The sequence below is a fragment of the Notechis scutatus genome, chromosome Z, assembly GCF_049901735.1.
Source record: "Notechis scutatus isolate UNSWTSFEM ecotype Mainland chromosome Z, rNotScu1.2, whole genome shotgun sequence".
Taxonomy (NCBI): domain Eukaryota; kingdom Metazoa; phylum Chordata; class Lepidosauria; order Squamata; family Elapidae; genus Notechis; species Notechis scutatus.
Window position 1 is genome coordinate 30,314,850 of NC_142025.1, and position 18,751 is coordinate 30,333,600.

Sequence of the window (18,751 nt, forward strand, 5' to 3'; positions counted from 1 at the left end):
TATATTTAAATTTAATATGAAATCAGATTTTGAACACAGTTGCAAAGGTTAGTTAAGCCTGCCCAACTTGATACCCTCTTCGTAAACTGGATTATGGTTTCCATCACTGCGATCAGCAAGGATTAAAATTATTAAGGAGGCTATTAACCCGATGCAATTCCGCAAGGCCTTCGCAGTTGGAGACTCGCTCGGAGAGCCGGTTTCCTTAACTTGACAGTACCTCCGAGAAATCAGCGTTAAGGGCGGGAATCATTAGGCACGCCTAAGGGAGTGCCCAGGCCTTTAAAAGCAGCCTTTCTTCGGGGGCGAGGCGGTGATGGTTTTCCCCAGCGAGTAGTCTCTATTGGCTCCTCCCCGCCTTTAGCCCTGTATCGTGCAGCGAGGAAGCGGCTTTTGGAGAGAAGGCGAAGCATCGCGGTTGTCGAGCTGGGTGGGTTGTTGCACCCCACAGTTTTTCCGCGAGTTGAGGCACCTCCCACATCTTTAGCCTGCTTAGAGCGTTCTTCCTCCGGCAACCGGTGAAGCGCCAAGTTTGCTGCTCATTTCCGAAACGGCGAGGAGCAAACTTTCAGCATTGATATTGACGGCGCTGTGGGCAGCTCGGCTGAGTCTCTTCTCTTAAGGAAAGCGAAGCGGAGTAGCAGCGTCGATTCAGAAAGCGGGAAGACAGGCGAGCCTCAGGTGCGTAAAGATGGGGCGGTGGGACTGTGAAGGCAAGAAAAATAACCGCTGAAGTAGAGAACTGGGAGCAAGGATCCGCCAAGCACATTCGGAAAGGACGCTATTTAGTTTGCGAAATTTGTGTCGCCTTCTTCGCTCTGGGTCTTCTGGGGGTTGGCGTTCAGCTCCTCGTGAAACTTACCGTTAGGCGGGAATGGAAAATAGGTATGCATCCACCTAAGTGTCCGTGCGTGCGGCGCTCGTGCTTTGCATCAGGCTTTTCTCCACACAGGTGTGAAATCTCATTCCCCGCGCGCTCTCGCTTTTATTTATTTATTATTTGTTTAAATCTGCGCAATAGGCGACCTGCGGTTAGCGTTGGTTATTGACGAAGCTCGGGAGTTCCTGCAGTTTCCGAGGATTCTCTCTTCCTAGTTGAATCCGAAGCAGAACCATTTGGGAAACGGAGGGGGGGAAATGTTAAAGAACTCCGCTCAAGCGGGCGTCTGTTGAATTATTTGCAATTGAAGAAAGAGGAAAAAGAAACAACAATGCGGCAATGAATCGCGGCCTTTATTTAAAAGAATTTAAAGGAGAAAAGTTGAGAATTGGTGCTTATGTTTTGCTAGTGTCTGGTATTGAATTACTCTTGAAAATATAAAAAGGGTAGCATCTGAAGTTCCCATAATGGAAGGTAGTAAGAGAATTATCAGGAAAATTAAGGACTTTTATATCCAATGCTGGAAGTATCCCGGGGTATCCTTTAACGAGTAAAAAAAATCTGTTCAAGAAATGGTTAGAGCAGAATGTCATTACTATAAAAAATGTATATTGTTAGTACAAGAAAATTTCCTCCCCCCAACAGCTAGATGTGATGCTTCCTTTATGATAGATGTCATTGCTGGAAAGTCTAGCAGAAACTTTGTTGAACACTGGGTCTTATATTATTTGATATTACCTCTGTAAAGTCTTTTATGAATCTTAAGGAGCTCTGCAAATTTTCCATTGATGCTTCTTTGGGCCTAATGCAAAGTATACAAGATATATCAGTGTTATCTACAGTAAGGAAAACTAAAAGTTCAGGCTCCAAAAAAACTTGTCAGTTTTTAAAAACTAACTGGATATCTTTCTCAACAGCCATTCATAGGGTTTTTAAATCTTAGCATTTTTTTCCAATATACAGTAAACTATGTTGGCATTCTCTAACTTGGTATCTTTCTAAGTATTGAGCTACATTTTCTATAATCTCAGTGAGATCAGCACAATATCAGAGGTGAACATGTCAATACTTCAACATAAGTATATATGAAAATGCTGTTATGTCAAACCCATCTATCTAGTCTAGCACTGGACTTTCAAAGTGGTAAAGCCGGTAGCTGGCTTCTCTTCTAAGATGTCCTATACTTTTTTGAGTGACGCATGGTAAAAAGACTGTTAGTGCAGAGACACAAACCACTTAAAACTAAAGGATGTTGTGGTTTTTATCATATGAATGATGAATTCAGGTCACAATAGTGGATTGAGGTGTAGCAGTGCATATGCTATATTCAAAAAGCTAAATTGGCTTTGGGGGAGAACTTTTTAAAGGACTTTCAGAATGCAGTGGATGTGCGGTTGTAAGTATACTCATTTTGCTTGATAGAGAAGGCTCCCATCATAAGTTAACAACAATTGCCACTTGAGGAAATAGCAATTGGGTTTATACGATTGCTTCTATTTACTTATCTTAGTAAAAATATATCTGGTAGCTAGAATGGCCTTAAGAAGTGATCCTTAACTAAGTGATTTGAAAAGTTGGATTAAGGATTTAAGATCAAAGTGCCATCACAACTTTGCAATTTGTGTTTTCCTAATCTAATCCAGTAAATGGAATTTATAAATGGAGATAACTTTAGGATAGGTGAGCAAAGAAGCAAAAGTCATACTTCTGAAAAAGAAGAGGTTATGTGGATTTGTAAATCAGTTTTTCTGCTGATTTCTCTGCACAGATATTAATCTGTTTTAGATTTACAGGTTTGAAGATGTGGAATTCCTTGTGGATGCTGAATTCATTTGTGGATGCTGGTAAAATATTTGTCGGTATATTTTTACCAGTTTGACACTGTTTGAATAAATAAACTTCACTGCAGTGAAACAATTTATTTAAAATTAGTTTGGATACTATAATGTAGTCTTTGTGGGTTTGCATTTTAAACAAGATTGGAAACTTCAGTTGATGTAAGACATAGCCATAAGAATGCTGCTAAACATAAAATTTTGGGAATATATTTTTATTTTATAGTATGATTTTGTTTCCAGTACCAGTTCAAAGCACCCTAAAGCCAAAATTGTTTGGCTTAATTGTCTGGCTCACCCCCTGAGAACATGTACGTTTATCAAGCCCTATTGAACTATTGATAAGAGATCCTAGATGGGGATTACCAAGGCAAATATATTTTCATGGTAGCCTCAAATCCAAGATGTTGCTAGGTCCATTTTATGCATTTAAGCATACGTTGTAGGGGCATAGATTGACCAGATTTTATGTCAACTATAAGAGGAAAATATTTGCTGCAGGGATAGCTATCATGTGCCAAAGGGATTTGATCCTATGCTACATCAGCTGCATATTGGTAGTCCTCAGTTTATGCCCCTTCTTTCAGTGACTGTTCAAAGGTATAGCAGGACTGAAAAAAATGGGCCTATGACCAGTCCTTAAAGTTTCATCCATTACAACACCTCCATGGTAATGTGATCATGATTTGGGCACTTGGATGTTTGCAATTACAACATTGCAGTGAACTGCAATCACATGATCACCATTTGAAACATTATATGACAGCTTCCAGGAAGCAAAGTCAATGGAGACTTGGCAAGGAAGGTTGCAAATTGCTCCAATAAGTCCCCCCAGCTTGCATTCCACCCTCTCCCCCATTATTTTCCTGCACTCATGTGGTATCACAGTGCCCCCCCTCTCCCAGCACACTTGTATTCACTTTCACCTATCTGATCATAATTACCACCACCACATGGCACTCCTACACTTCCTAGCTGAGGCTCCCACTGCTTCCTGCTTAATAATCTCACATATTGGGGTTCAGACAGCAATCGACTGCTGGGATTGTCATTAAGCAATGCAGTTATATCACATTGCCATTTACAATTGTATCCCTTAGTATTCCTGTATTGAAACAGATAGCAACAAGAACAATAACTTACTAAAGTTTTTGTAAGAATTTCAGTATTAAGGTGGGCTATTAAGAAGCATTCTGAATCTTCAGAATATGCTGGATGTTATATGTATTAAATTATAGTATTAGTTTTCTTTAGTTTGGTGCGGTCCAGATGTTAAGAACCTTGGTTCCCATAATTCCCATCTGCCGGGCAGTTTTGGGATTATGGTTTGGCCCAGCACTCATTGAAATAAATGAAAATGCATTCATATATATAATGTCCAATATCTGCATAGTTCATGTAGCTTGATAATAGAATATTTATACAATAAATGGGTTTATTGGCCTTTAAAGTGCCTCAAGATCATGGTCATTTTAAATTTCATAGAAATTTTGATAACATTCTTTAGCGCTATTCTTTATATCTTTCCACCCCCACATCCCAACTTTATTTTCTTGGATTGATAAAACTAACTGCCAATATCTCTGTGGTTTACTGTATATATGTGGTGTATTTCCAAATTCAATAGACTTACCACTTTTTCTTCACAAAATCTTAAGTCTTCAATTCAAGCCTTGTCAGAATATATATAAATTTGCTGTGTATTAATTTTAAATATGATCTATCAGTAGGTTACTTGTACAATTATACAGTGCAATATGCTATGATGTCATATTGTACAACTATATGCTTTAAAAAAAAAAAACCAGAACAAGAGATGATGGCGAACCTATGGCATGCGTGCCGGAAGTGGCATGCAGAGCCACTTCTGCCGGCACGTGAGAGGTGCCTGGAAGAGCGCCATTATGCATGCGCACGTGCACCACCGCCCGACAGCTGATTGTCAGGTATCTGGTGCACATGCGTGGGGGACAGGGATGTACAGGAGATGCATGCAGGGGGTCTCGCGTGCATGCACAGGGGGTGTGGGGGATCCCAGCATGCATTGCCTTCTGGGCACTGGCATGTGAGCAAGCATGAGTGAGAGCACAATTTTCGCCACAGGAACTGAAAAAGGTTAGCCACTACTGACATGGAGCATTTCCTCACTAGTGGTTTAGTATCTTGTAGTGTCACTCAACTATTGTTGCAATTATACTCATTATACTGTTCTAATAGTACAAATGAAGGTTGGATAACTGTTGAGAACACTAAAAATCACTAGTGGAAAATGACCATGTGTGACACCCTTCTCCACAAATACAATATTTTTTGTCTGGGGTTCCTGCAAAACACCTTTAAAAGGAGCAGAATGTGAATAGTACCTTAAACCACGGACCAAGTACTCTAGCACCACTTCCTATATAGTACAAATGATTCCCCCGCAACGTTTAATAGTCATGTAAGGCAGGATATTTGAGTGTCAACAAATATTGAACAGGGAGGGAGAAACTTCTTTCCAATTACGATTGCCCTGAAAATTTTCTGCCTATTTATCAATTCAGAAAAAAAAATTCAGTGGAATGAATGAGTTCCCCTCCCTTCAGTTTGATGTTACTCCCAGGAAAACTATTTAGTGGTACAGAATGGGATAATCATTGCTTCTGCAATGGAAATTCCCTGAAAATCCCTGCCACATGACTGTTACGAGAGAAAAAAAAAACCCTTCTGTACTCCAGAGATTTGCTGTAAATGATCTAACTCATGATTTCTCCTGAAAATCATTCGCCTTGGTAGATAACTGACTTAAATCAGGATTAGGCTATTTTGGAAAATCTGCTTAAGTAGAACTGAAGCAGAGTTTATTTATGGACTAAAACCATTACCTATATCACTGAACTGAAGTGGTGAACGAGAGCAAAAATGCAGACAAATAAGAAACAAAAAAAAGTATTCTTGCCAGATCCTTATCAGATTCAGTAGTACAAAATAAAATACATATAAACATCTTTTTCCCACTCCCAAATAACCAATAGAGGCTGAATATATAGTGTTGCAGCTTGGAATAAAAAAAAATTTAAATTGGGTCTAAGATTTTTGATGGGTGTGATTGGCAACTTGAAATTGTGAATAGGAGCATTATAGAGTTAGAAGGAAAGTGTAGCCTGCATTTTGTTTGAAATCCCAGTTGGGTTTTTTGTTTGTTTGAAAATTCTTCAGTGTATTATTTCATTTTCTGTGGCTTGATTTTCAGATAACTGCAAGTCTAATACATAATTAAAACAACTAGATAATCAGTTATGATAAGTTCCATAGATATGATGTCAGTATATAATAGAGTTCTTTTTCCTCCCTCAAATCTCATTCTATTTTAAGACCCTAATATGCCTGGATTGCATTTTTACTCTGTTAAGAGGTTAAATATCTGTGGAGCAGCAGTGACTATTTCTGTAAATGTGGAGCCTGATGAAGTGAAAAAGTTATTTTAGCTGCACACGAACTTACTGAAAAATGGGAATTGTAGTATTTTTTACACAACAGTAATGAGATAGTTTTCATAACCAGAAGGTGTCCTATTAATGATGCTCTTAGCATGATGCCAACATCTGCAAAATGGAATTTGGATGGCCTTCCCTTTGAATTCATGTGTGATATTGTTAGATTAGTCAGAGGTTGCTGTATTGTAAATATTGTTTAAGGGATTTGTTTGCTGCCTGAAGTCATAAGGACTGTCGCCAGCTTACCGAACTTTCATGCAAAGCACAATATAAGTCAATATAATAATTAAAATACTAATCTACTCAATTTGGGGTTAAATTAATGCTAAAGCCAATATGTTAAATTTATGATGCCATTGACTATAATTAACTAGCTGGATACACATGCTTCGCGACAAATCTATGTGATCAGGCTGTGCAGGAGAAATTTGGTTCACAATCCGTTGGCTCAGTAGTGGTCAGTAATTGAAACACATAAGGGTTTCCTTTGGTTTGCTTCTTTTCCTCTCCTCTCCTCTTTCCCCTTTCCATTCCTTTCCATCTATCCATCATTTTTTATTTTATTTTATTTTTATTTTGTCAAGCGATTATAAGATAACAGATATAAGTATAACATAGTTATGAATACATGAAATGGATACATATAAGAAAAATAAAAAGAAACAATAGGACAGGGACGGTAGGCATGTTGGTGCACTTATCCACGCCCCCTACAGACCTCTTAGGAAAGGGGTGAGATCAATAGTAGACAGTCTAAGGTTAAAGTTTTTGGGGTTTGGGGAAGAAACCACAGAGTCAGGTAGAGTGTTCCAGACATTGACCACTCTGTTGCTGAAGTCGTATTTCCTGCAATCAAGTTTGGTGCGGTTTACCTTGAGTTTGTATCTATTGTGTGTTCTTGTATTGTTATGGTTGAAACTGAAGTATTCATTGACAGGTAGGACATTGCAATATATAATTTTATATACTGTACTTAGATTGGACTGAAGGCGGCGTAGTTTTAGGTTTTCTAGGTTTGAATTTCAAGTCTGGTGACATAAGGTATTCTGCAACGATTAGAGGAGTGGAGAACTCTTCTTGTGAAATATTTCTGGACTTTATCTATCTATCTATCTATCTATCTATCTATCTATCTATCTATCTATCTATCTATCTATCTATCTATCTATCTATTTTTTCAGCAAAAGTGTTGTAAAATACAATCCTCCAACTGTTGTCCCAAAGGTGCTTTTTTTTCAGGAGACAACTGGACTTTCTGCTTTTTTTTTGATGATGTTTTGCTTCTCATCCAAAGAGCTTCTTCAGCTCTGACCAGATCGTGGGTAATAAAAATATTACAACCTTTGATGCCAAGTAGCTTCTTGTTTGGAAGTGTAGTTTGCATCCTTTTAAAGAGTCGTGGTTTGTCTGTGTCCTCAGGTCATCTGAATCAGTGGTCGCCAACCAGTGGGCCGTGAGAAAATTTTGGTGGGCCACAGAGAAATCTCAACCCCAGAGCACCCCACCAAGGCAATTAATCCAGGCTGTGCAGAAACACAAGGCTGTGCTGCCCACATGGCCTGCGGGAACCCTCCCTGTCCACTCACTCCTTACCTGGTAAACTTGCCTGCTAAATTGCTATTTTTCCTTTTTCCGACCATCATCTGTTCTGCGGTGCTGGGAGATTTAGATTAGCTGGGAAGCAGGAAATGTTTGGATTTCTTGCTTTCTAGCTAGTCTTTAGATCTTCGGCTCTGCTTTTAAGTGTACAGCTGAACCTCCCTTAGGACTGAAGGTTTGCTTGCAAGCAAATTCAGTGCAGACTCACAGCAAGCAAACTTGAGAGACTGAGCTAGCCGATGGCAGATAGATAGATCACTGAATGATTCTGTGAGCAACTCATTCTGCCTGCTTTGTCTGATTTTGGGTAAAAGTTGCTCTTTTTTAATAAAAAAATTCAATATTTACATACATGGTGTGTTATGAGTTAATTTTGTGAGTTTGCTTGCAAGCAAATTTTATGTGACAGACTGAGATAGCTGATGGCAGATAGATAAATTTCTGAATGAATCTGTGATTCTGTGAGCAACTCATTCTGCCTGCTTTGCCTGATTTTGGGTAAAAGTTGCTCTTTTTTTATACAAAATTCAATATTTATATAAATATTTATAATATTTACATACAAGCCATGCCCAGCCAGTCACATGACCACCAAGCCACATCCACAAATTAGGCCACACCCACAGAACCAGTTAGTGGTCCCTGGAATCTAAAATTATGAGTTTGGTGGTCCCTGAGGTCCAAAAGGTTGGTGACCCCTGATCTGAATGGTGCAAATGGCTGTGGAGTTACTAAGGTAACGGAATGCAAGGTAATGGAATGTGAGTCAACTGGCAGTTGGAACAGAGTTCTTTTCAGGTGGGGAGTAGAACTCTGTAGCATCAGAGCGTATTAATTACTATATTAAGAAATACTAATGACCTAATGGTCATTTCGAAAAATCCTTTCTTAGTGAGCACCTAGAAGCCAAGAGGAACATATGCCAAATGTCAAGTTTGTAGGCTTTACGGTTCTGGAGATTTCGTGATGCTGCGTGAGTGGTATTTTGCTTTTATATATATATCGATTCCTAAATACGTTCTAGAGGAGACAGCCCCAATAGAGCAACCTTAGTCAGGCTGTAAGCTTTTCCAAAGATAGTTGTTACAGAAAACACCCACTGTGAGGAGAATGCCTTTATTCATCATAGAGGGATATTTAGTGCTTTCTTGAGTTTGGTTATTTGGTTATTTTTTTCCAGATGTTTCAATACTCAACTAGGTAACATCATCAGAACATAAGATTCAGATTCCACAGTTCTTAACTCTGACCAACAAATATTTTCTTGTCAGTTTTCATCATAGTTCCTGGTAAATGCAGATTTTTAGAAGGCATTCCATAGTTTGGTTAGGATAGATAGAAATTATTGGGAAAAGGTGGTCCCTAAGATACACAGACTCTGAGCCATATAGGGCTTTGCAGATACAACCAACACCTTGAATTGCACTCAGAAACCTATTGGTCATCAGTGCAGCTCCTGGAATAGAAGAGTAATCTGGTAGTATAATTAATCATATGCATGGCACTCCATTCTGAACTTGCTGAAATTTCCAGATGATTTTCAGAGACTATCCCATGTAAAAGAAATTAGAGATTAGAAAGGCATGAACAATATCTTTGGTGCATCTTCTTCCAAGTAAGGCCTTAATTGGCATAGTAGCTAAAGCTATGCAAAAGCTTCACTAACCACAATCTCCATTGTTGTTCTTTGAGGATCCTCAAATGAAGATTGCTCTTTCTATGTAAAAACAATCCTATAAAAAGTTAAAGATAATAGAATTAAAAACAGTTTAGATGAGTGCACTTTATCTGATTTGGATTGAGTATCAGCATGTTTTTTCCTACTCACACCCTTACAGCCTCCAGATGCAGGATCTTAATTTTCATCACATTTTTTTTTTCAGTGGGCTCTGGGTAGAATTGTATAAGTATCTGCAAATTAATGATACCTCACTCTGAACTGATAGATGTCCTGCAGTGGTCCTATACAGATTTGAATAGGATAGCGGACTGAACCGTGATAGCTTTCCGAACAGATAATCCTGATTTATGAATAATTGTTTAAAACTGTTCAAAGTTAAAATGGCCTTGAAAAGAGTATTTTATGGTCTGTAAAGCACTTCCAGGTGTTGTATAACATTGCACAATACACGTAGTCCGATTACAGATCATATTTTGGATGCTTGACAATTAGCTTGCATTTACAACCTAATGCAGCATCCTGAAGTGATGTGATATAGGATTTTTAGCAAAAAACACTCATTTAGAACAATGGATTTCCTAAATGACCATGTTATTCACTTAACTCCTGTAAAAACCAGGTGAAAAATTGGGTCCAGTTACTTGGGTGCTTCATTAATATCTATAACTTATAACCAAAATTCTGATCTCAATTATGATTGTAAGTTGTTCACCTCCCCCCCCCCCCACAACTACTGTTATACCTGTCACCATTCAGGTGATAATAAAACCATTGTAATATTATTTCCCCAACTCTCAACCCTTGGTATAGTACAGGGGTGTGCAGTGTTAAACACTAAGAGTCATTTGGACCCATTTCCCACAGAAAAGCCACAAAACCTGATGGGCATGGCCAATATTACTTACTCCCACCCAGTCAGATGACCCCCCCTCCCAGCCATGCCTACCCAGGTTTTGTGGCTCCCAGTATTTTTTTTCCCCTGGGAAACAGGTATCTCTCTCCCTCTCCCATCTCTTTTTCCCTCTCTCTCATCTTTCTCCCTCTTTCTCTCTTTCATTTCTCTCTCTCATTTTTCTCTTCTCTCTCTCTCTCTCTCTCATTTTTCTCTTCTCTCTCTCTCTCTCTCTCTCTCTCTCTCTCTCTCTCTCTCTCTCTCGTGTCTGTGTCTTCCCTCTTGAACCATTTCCAAAAACAGGTGAAGGTTGGTGGGTTTTTTTGCTGATATTGTTCTTCTTTGGGTGCTTTTTACCATACAAGTTAAATCAAGAGTCATTTCAGGTTCCCAGATAAATGAAGCTCTTTCGTCCTCCTGCTGTGGCTTTCTGTCAGCTGAACCCAGCACCATTTGGCCCCACCCCTTAACTGAACCCAACCAGTTGTCCCCACCCCTCACCCTTGCCCTCTCCTCCCAGTCACTCCTCACCTAAGAAGGTAAGGGTGAGGGCAGCAGATGGAGGCTCACTCCATATTCCAGAGCGGGAGCCAAGCATCCCTCTACTTGCCTCTTCTTCCAGCCCTTGTTGATGCTGTGTGTATCTCGGTCGCTTGGAGAGATGCACAACTTTTTCTCTGCCCTGAGACACTGGTTGGTCCAGCTGCAACTGATACTCCGTGTCGTAATGGGTTCCAGGAGGATGAGGGGACTCTATCTCCCCCATTGTGAAGCATGCTAAATTTAAATGTGCTGTGCAAGGCGCTGCAAGAGCAGCGAGCAGGCCATGGAGGTGGCGAGAGCAGTGGCATCAGTTGCAGCCAGGTCAGGCCATTGTTTTGGGGCAGAGAGAAAGTCACGTGTTTTTCTGAGCAACCGAGGTGTGCACAGCACCAACAAGGGCGGGAAGAAGAGGCAAGTAGAAGGACACTCACTGCCGCTCTGGAAGCCTGTGTCTGCTGCCATTGTCCTTACCTTCTTAGGTGACGAGTGACTGGGAGGAGAGGGTAAGGGTGAGGGGTGGGGCCAGCCAGTAGTGGGTTCAGCTGAGAGGGAGCCGCAGCAGAGGACCCAAAGAGCTGCATGCGGCTCTAGACCTATGGGTTGCCGATACCCGGTGTAGTAGAATGCTATAGTCAACATTCTTAAAGGCTGCTGAGAAATCTAGGAAAGCAAGGATTGTTGTGCCATGTTTATCTAAGTGTTGCTATAGACCATGATCTGTGAGAGTGATTAATACAGGTTTTGTTCCATTTGTAGGATTGAATCAAAATAGCTAAGAAACAAGATAATCTATTTCTCATGAAGTTTCTGGCACTCTTCTAAACTTCCACTACTGTAGGTCATCATTTTCCCCATAACCTTTCTCCACAAGGAAAGATTTAATTTCGATAGTAGATAGTTACTCTAGTTGTCCCAACCTGCTTCTAAGAAGTACAGGAACTAGTGCTTGGTATATCTCCTTGTCTCTCAAAAAGACATTTTTTTATAGTGTTGATTTAGAATCTAATCCCCTCTTTGGTTGTTTTTATTAGCCAGGCAGAGTATGGTTTCTGTTTACAAGTGGTAGAGCCAGAGGATTATAACTACTTTCCTGGGGTACCGTACCCCACTTTAGAAGTTTCCCAGATAATACCAGGGAACCACCTTTATCACCTTAATAGAGTTGTATAGTTTTCAAGAGAGTAAATGTGAATAATTTTATTCATAAAGTGCTTAGCCAGATAACCATAGTTTACACTGCCTGGCTCTTCAGCCCACCCTTCTCCAAAAGGATACTTTCAAGAGTGCAGATGTAGAAAGGGCAGAAAAGTAATTATGCCTTTTTACTTTTATTATCCTCAGAATAGGGTATCTGTTGTTTATTTGTACCAAACCTCACATGCTGCTTTTTTTTTTAACCACTGTCAGTCATTCTAACCTTCATTTCTCAGAGTTCTTCCAGAGTTTCATAGAATCAACCAGGGTAGGGTGGGAGGGGAAAGATCTGTATAAACAAATAAAAAATAGAGCAAAATGAAAGACACAATTGCCTACCAGATCCTGATAACTTTACCATAGGAGTTTACCAACCTTTGTGTCATATATGCAATGTACATTTTAAGTACAAACTGATAGCAATAAGACTTATATACTGCTTCACAGTGCTTTACAGCTTACTCTAAGCATTTTACAGAGTCGGCCTATTGCAGTGATGGCGAAATTTTGTTGTGGTATACAGAAAGCGTGCATGTGTGTGTGCCGGCACCCACAATGCAATGCGCCCTGCCCCCTGCGAATGTACGCACAACACCCCCGTCCCCTTACCTGCAAAGTGCATGCACTGCCTCCCAGCTGATTTTCGGCCCATTTGAGGCCGTTTTTGCCCTCCTGGAGGCTTGAGGGAAGCCTCTGCAGCTTTGGGAGACCAAAAAACAGGCCTTCCGGAAATACCAGAAGTGCCTGTTTTCAGCCTCTGGAGCCTGGGGGAGATAATTTTTGCCCTCCCAGAGGCTCGAGGGAAGCCTCTGCAGCCTCGGGAAGCTGAAAATGGGCCTTCCAGAAAAACCGGAAGTGCTGAAACAGGCCCATTTTCAGCCTCCCGAGGCTGCAGAGGCTTCCTCGAGCCTCTGGGAGGCGAAATGGCTTCAAATGGGCCAAAGATCAGCTGGAGGGTGCACTCATGGACAGTGCAGGTACGTTTGGCTGGGGCTCACGTGCCCGCATAAATGGCTCTCCGTAGCAGCTATGGCACATGTGCCATCACGGTTTGCCAACACGGGCCTATTGCCTCCAACAATCTGGATCCTCATTTTACTGACCTCAGAAGAATGGAAGGCTGAGTCAACCTTGAGCCTGGTGAGATTCGAATTGCCACATTGCAGTCAGCTGGCGGTCAGCAGAAGTAGCCTGCATTACTGCACTCTAACCACTGCGCCACCGCAGTGGCATAGGATGTAAAAACAGCTGTTCCCTTGTATTTTTATTTAGTAGATTGATATCCTGTTCAAATTGCTTACATGGGGATCTTCCTTCACTCTTATACATACTACACAATGATGTGCAATGGATTGTACTAAGAAAGAATCTTCCAAAATCAGTGAGGCTCCACAGTAGATGACACGCTTGAACCTAAGTCTTGCTAGTGCTAAACCAACTTTTGAACAATTTACACCATACTGGATCTCTTGATGTTTTTGGATAAACAACACAACTTCTTAAACCTTTTAGAGATCTCTCATATCTACTGTATATCCTGGACACAATCTGTTTCAACTTCCCCCCTCAGGATGATTCTTTGGGGCATTACATGCCAAGACAACTAGACCTAAAGGCAGTTTTTTCCCCTTTGTGTTATCACTCTGCTGAACACCTAATCCTCATGTTCTATGTCTAAGTATAATTACTCATGTTGTATTGCTGTAGTATTACTTTTATCTTTCTCATCTACTACCCTATCTTATTGGTATCATATTATGATTATTATTACTCTGTTGCTTTGCATGTATATTGAGAGCTTCTGCACCGGAAATAAATTCCTTATGTGTCTAATCACACTTGGCCAATTAAAGTATTCTATACTAAAATATATATTTAAAAGAAATAGTTTTATTAGAGAAATAAAGCAAGCAATCATAGTCATAGTATCCTTGGCTTAGTGATACAGGCTAAGCAGACATACAACATGTTCTTTCCCTGTTTGTTGGAAGATAGATTTCTGTCTGTTTTCTCTTATTATTTCTCATGTCTTAATATTACTGTCGCTTGCATCTCTGCTTCTTTTTATCATCAATGTAATTCACATATTGTGAGGCAATGGTCTCTTTTGTCACTTTTTTTACTGACTGGCAATGAAATTTGCTAGTAGCATTACCCTGTTAGTAAAATGTTTCATCAAGAATTGGGGGACAATAGCAAAGGGAGAAATAAGAAATAGTTAAAAGAGTTCCTTCAGCTGACAAATTATTAGCTAAACTACAATCCTGTGCATAATATATGGATTGATTATAGCTACCAGAATATAACATTCAATATCCTGGGAAACTGTTTATACTGAATAATATTGTTGACCCCTCTAGTTCATTGTTGCCTATACTTATATCTATTAGCCATTTCTCTTCATTTTTCCCATGAAAGAATGCCTATCCAGTTACTTTTTGCTTCTTGATAATGCTTCATGTTTTAGCACAAAGGTTTGCTATTGCTATTGATTATTCCCCAATTCTTATTGAAAGTATTTTCCTTTATTTGCAAAACAATTTAGTAGTTTCTGCTGCATCTTACAAAAGATAAATTGAGAGTTTCACAGCTGGCTGATGTCTGAAATGAATAGTCTTCTATTTAACTTTCAGTAGGATGTGCTGTATGAGATGTGGCAGAATATTCTGCTTTTGATGCTACCTTTTTTATCACTCAGCAAACGTTAGGAACTATTTAATTTTAAACCTTGATGTTATATTTTTCTTCAATATTAGTGCGGTATACAAGAATATATACATTCTCCCTCGAGCCGCTCGGAGCATCCAGAGACTGGGATGTGCTTCTGAGTCCTCTTCTTGCAGGCTGAGCTTTAGATGAGGAAACGCTCCGCCCCCTCACGTGGTATTGCGCAGCGTCTCCCCAGTCTTTTGCTCAGCCTCGAAGAGTCAGGCTGTGTTTTCAGAGAGCTCCTTGGCTGATCGTACATTTCTTGCATATTTCTTGCCTATTCCAACTTCGTCTTCATAAGGTTTGCCTTTCCTTCCTCCTCCTGCGCAAAGGGTCTGGACTTAAGGGAAAAAATTTCCCCGTCCCTGGGGCGAAGCTTGGGCTCGCAGCCGCGATAGCGCGACCCCCACCCTTATCAGATCGCGTCGCTGCCTCCGCGTTGCCTTATGGCACGCATTTCTTTATTGCTGGATTCCCCCCACCCTAAACGCCGATCGGGAGGGTCATCGCCCCTAGGGCCCTAGGAGCTGAGCTGACCAGCAAGCCCTCCTTTTCCGTCCCGAAGGCGTCCCGACGGTTCAGCTTGCGGCCGCCATTTTGGCTCCGCATCGTGGTCGGGCGCCATTTTCAAATACTTTAGCTGCGGTGAATTGGAGCTCCAGGCCTTGGGTTAAAGCTTAGCTGCCCATCCCTTCCACCTGGCCCGCTCTTTTATTACTTGTTGGCCTCCCGCAGCCCGTTTCGGGGCGAAGTTGCAGCCCCCCCCTCCGGTTTTCTTTTTCTTGTCTGGAGGCCTGCTGCCAGAGGCCCTCTCTTCAACTCTAGGCCTCAGGCGTTTATTTGACTGATTGGCCTGTACTGAGATACAGTTCTCCCTGTTACGGTTACTGTTTATATAGATTTCAAAAAAAAAAAAAAAACACCAAGAGTTCAATTCCTGATAGAGGGTTTTAATCCCATTGAAAAATCTGTGGCTACAATGCATATTATCCTTGATTTGTAGCAGCTTGTTTAGTGACTGTTCAAAGTTACAATGACATTGAAAAAAATATGATATTTTTAAAACCAGGGGCTGTATAGCTCCTGAAGCTAATGTATTGCATATTGTCACCTAATGTGAAATACAAATACAAAAAAAAAAAAAAAAAATTCTTTTTGTACATCAATATTTCTCATAGATATATAGAGGTATACGGAGAACCTGTATATTCACCTGGTATAAAACATAAAAATAAATAAAGGGAGAAGAAAAATTACAAATTTTAGTATATATATTTCTGTTATTTCTGTACATAACAAATTCCAAAAGGGGGAGCGGGCCAGCTTCATCGTCACCCGGCCTCATCCAGGCCTGATCTGGGCGAGCCAACCGCCCTTGCTAGTATTTATTATTTAACATGGCAGACGACAATCCCTCTAAACGTCCTTCCTTGAAGGCTAAGGCAAAGTCCCACTACTTGCGCAGGCAGGACAAGGAACCTAAGGGCTCTAGACAGGACAAGGAACCTTCCAAGGCCTCCCAACGTGACGCCTCAAGGCGCCACAAAGCGTTGGAAAAAGAGTCTGACAGGCGTTCAGGGAGTCCCGCCCGGAGCCGTCAATACTTCCTCCTCCAACCACTTTTACACCCACTGCTGCTGGTCTGCGCCAGGACGAACCCTCTACCTCCGAGGTTCCGCCTCACATCAGGGCTTGGATGGAATCAGCCATCCGCCAGAGCATTGCAGAGGGACTACAACACATGACCAGATCAGGCTTCTCTCCATGAGCCTCCGAGCACGACTCTTTATCCATCAGATCCCTTCCACAACCGGTCCCCCCGGTTGCTCAGGTACTCTCTCAGAGGGACAGCCCTCCTCCGGTTGGGGCCCAGGTGGAGGAGGAAGGGGACTTTGGGGATTTCAGGGAAGAGGAAGAGGACTCCCAGATGGGATCCTCCTGCTACAGTGAAACCCTCTTAGAGGCTGACATCATGGAGGGGGGAGATGTCGGAGGACGAGGGCACTTCCCCCGACCAACCCACTTTTGGGGGGCTGTTCAAGCCGCACATGTTCAAGTCCCTCCTCCTTAAGGCCAAGTATGTCTCTGGCCTTCTTCCCCAGTCCCCTGCAAACCTTCCCCCCGTCCCAGAGGGCCCGGAGGACTCCTTTTTCACCCAACCAGTGGTGGAAGCTGAGGTCATCCTTTCCCCTTCCATCTTCGTGGATTTGGTAGCGAAGCAACTCACCTCCACAGGGACCCCTCCTACACCCTCTAGCCAAGACAAGAGATTCTTTAATCTCGAATCGGCACTATCTAGCCTTCTGAACATTCCGGAAGTTGATGACCCCATTGTGGGTCTGGTTTTCTCCTCTACCCCTTGTGAGGCCCTAGAGGCCTTGAAACCTGATGACATGCGGGCGGAGTTGGCGCTGCGCAGGGCCCACCTATATGACGCCTGGGCCATTAAATCAGCTATGGCCGCTTCCTTTTTCACAAGGTCCTCTATCCGCTGGCTACGTCAGCTCAAGGAACACGTCCCCGCTTCCAATCTCAGAGCACACCAGGACATAGCGAAGTTAGTGGCTGCAGCCGAGTTCTCGGCTGACGCTACTTACCAGTCGGTAAAATTCTCTTCCAGGGCCATCACATCGCACGTCACGGCTCGCCGCATGCTGGCTCAATCACTGGCAGACGGACGTAAAGAATAAGGTCAAGCTGGCCACTGCTCCCATTAGGGAGATAAACTGTTTGGCCCAGCTTGGAACCACTGTTGGTCGAGGGCCGCAGTAAGAGAAAGTATCTACCCCCCTTCCCGCCCAGATACCCTAGACCCCCTTCCTTCCGATCCCAGAACCGCACGGTCCCGGGCGACAGGACCAGACGCGGTGGCAGCTACAAGAGACCCTTTCGGGGATCGGGAGGAAGGCCCTACCGCAGAAGGTGGAGCCTCTTCCTCCCTCCCCATTGGCGGCCGCCTCAGCCACTTCGCTGCCCAATGGGACATATCCACATCCGATGCATGGGTTAGGGACACAATCAGGTTTGGTCTCGCCCTGGAGTTCAGGTCCGCCCCCCCCCTGATTATTTCATCCCATCCCTCCTCCTCAAGGGATCCCTCCAAACGTGCTCCAATGGATGCAGCCATCCATCATCTTCTTGACATCCAGGCCATTCAACCTGTCCCTCCGAATCAGAGAGAAAAGGGCTTTTACTCCCATCTCTTTGGGGTGCCCAAACACTCTGGGGGTTGGAGAGTCATCCTGGACTTGAAACGGCTCAACCGTCACCTTATCCAGCGTAGGTTCAATATGCACTCCTTGCAATCAATTCTGTTAGGCACCAGGCGGGGAGACTGGTTATCTTCCATAGATCTTTCGGAGTCATTCCTCCATATTCCAATCAGGCCCTCCCATTACAAATTCCCCAGGTTCTGTCATAATAGCCTTCACTATCAATACGTGGCCCTACCCTTTGGACTGGCCTCGGCCCCCCGGACCTTCACCAAGGTCCCGGCGGCCCTGGCGGCTCATCTCAGGAGCGTTCCCGTCCGCCTCCACTGCTACTTGGACGTTATCCTTATTCTATCCCCGTCCAAATCCCAGGCAGTCAGGGATACCAGGGTCACCCTCTCCGCCTTACGGGCACACGGTTTTCTAGTCAATTGGCAAAGAGCCAACTTACCCCTTCCACCCGATTCAACCTCTTGGGTGCCATAATTTATTCTGTTTCTCAAAGAGTTTTCCTCTCTCCGGAGAGGTTCCTTAGCATTCAAGCCCTGGTCAAACAGAGCAGGCGTTCAAGGAGGGTGGCCTTGCTGGACCTCTCTGAATTGTTGGGCAAAATGGTGTCACCCATCTCTATTATTCCCTGGGCCCGTCTACACAGTAGATCCCTCCAGTGGTTCCTGCTCCCGTTCCAACGATCCGGAAGAAGCAACTCGAAGGCCAGAATCAGGGTCCC

The 18,751-nt window shown here is 42.5% G+C and overlaps 1 protein-coding gene across 1 annotated transcript in view; it reads left to right on the plus strand.

Annotated features, from left to right (window-relative positions):
• Nucleotides 1-258: 258 nt before the first annotated feature.
• RFTN1 (raftlin, lipid raft linker 1) overlaps nucleotides 259-18,751 on the plus strand; it is a 189,380-nt gene continuing 170,887 nt past the window's right edge. Inside the window, 1 exon segment of the mRNA XM_087947998.1 lies at nucleotides 259-681. The gene's annotated coding sequence lies outside the window, so the exon portion shown is untranslated.